Source organism: Chiloscyllium plagiosum, chromosome 43 (genome assembly GCF_004010195.1).
Source record: "Chiloscyllium plagiosum isolate BGI_BamShark_2017 chromosome 43, ASM401019v2, whole genome shotgun sequence".
NCBI lineage: Eukaryota > Metazoa > Chordata > Chondrichthyes > Orectolobiformes > Hemiscylliidae > Chiloscyllium > Chiloscyllium plagiosum.
The window spans coordinates 5,645,480-5,647,109 of NC_057752.1; the positions used below are offsets into that span (position 1 = coordinate 5,645,480).

The window sequence follows — 1,630 nt, forward strand, 5'->3', positions numbered from 1 at the left end:
TCCATCTACTGCACTCTCAGCTATCTTCACCCCCCCCCCCATCCCATTTATTTCTCTTTCTCAGTCCCTCGGCTCACAAGCGTCATTCCTGATTAAGAGTTTATGTCCGATTTTCCTGTTCCTTGAATGGTGCCTGACCTGTGCTTTTTCAGCGCCACACTATCGACCCATAGGCTTGGTGGGCCAAATGACCCTTTTATTTACCACAGTATAGTACTCTCAAAAGCTGGAGGACCACACTTCTGTTTTTTTTTTAAAAGCCAGATTCTGCCAGCGCAGTTTCTCTTTGTTCACCTGCAATCTATCCTGTTCTCGCGCCATTTAGCTTTCTTCCCATTTTGACCATGGATTTGTCGGTTAAGGCACTCTTCTGCTATAGAATTGAGGTGGTGTGGTGCTTACCGGGGCTTGTTCTCAGTCATTCCTGAGAGGTAGTTTGTTTGGGTAATCGGACCTTACCGTTGAAAAATCTGCCAATTTTCCCGCCAAACAGTGAAAGAAGTGCGATCAGAAAACCGAAGTGTGACGTGAACAACCTCTGGCGGCTCGCGTGACACTTCTAGATCACAACTGGTTCCTAATGACGATTTCGTCTGTATTTTACTGTGCGCGGTTGGTTTGCAGTTTTGTTAACTCGTTGTCCTCAGTTTGCCAGCAAACTTGGAGAAAAAAAGGGTTAGCTCATGAACAATCAATCTTTCTCCAATAGTTCATACTTAACTTGTAGATTATTATCATATTGGTGCAACCTTTTAGATAACTTCTTATAATTTTGTTACCTCCTAATCCGTCAAATATGCGTTGTACACATGCAAACTGAGAGTGTAAATCTGAAATCGGCAAAATAGAGCTGCGAGTTTGTTCCAATTTTAACTTGGGTGCTATGTCTTTCACTCGCAAATAACTCATTCTCTCTGTACAACAAATACTACAACACTTGCTGTGATTTTTAAAAATTGTATGTTAAAGCTTAGTTCTTTCAGGGAAATGGGTCAATTGAATCATTTGACTGTCATACAAATCTCAAGATCATAAAATAATTGAAAGATAAGATTTATTGGTCCAGTTTTGCTAATATATTTAAAAAGACATCACAGTCTCCTCACACTTGCCTAATGTTCAACTATTACTTCAAAGTTTTTGATTTTACATTGCTACCAGGAATGCTATTCCACATATTTGCTATTCTTCTTATGAAGACAAACTTCCTTAATTCTGATATCTCCTTTCACTAATTTAGACATTTTAAAAAATGATTTCTTCATGGGGTATGGGCATTGCTGGTAGGGCCAAGCTTTGTCCATTCCTAAACATGTTTGAGAAGGTGGTGATGAGCTGCAGTCCTCAGGGTGTATGTAAACCCACAGTGCTGTTCAGGGGAGAGTTCTGGGATTTTGACCCAGGGATACTGAAAGAACGGTGATATATTTCCAAGTTGGCATAGGGTGTGTCTTGGAGGGGAATTCACAGGTGGTTGTGTTATCATGCATCTGCTGTTCTTGTCCTTCTAGGTGGTGGTGGTCACAAATTTGGAAAGTGCTGCCACAGGAGGCTTGCTGAGTCGTCATGTTGCATCTTGTAGATGATACACATTCCTGCTACAGTGCATCAGTGGATGGATGAGGTGTCA

At 41.2% G+C, this 1,630-nt stretch overlaps 1 long non-coding RNA gene across 1 annotated transcript in view; it reads right to left on the reverse strand.

Moving 5' to 3' along the window:
- The window catches only part of LOC122543423, a 19,395-nt gene extending 18,911 nt beyond the window's left edge, over positions 1 to 484 (reverse strand). The window contains exon 1 of the long non-coding RNA XR_006310018.1: positions 403 to 484. This is a non-coding gene — a long non-coding RNA (uncharacterized LOC122543423). The remainder of the gene's footprint in view (positions 1 to 402) is intronic.
- Between the last annotated feature and the right edge of the window lie 1,146 nt (positions 485 to 1,630).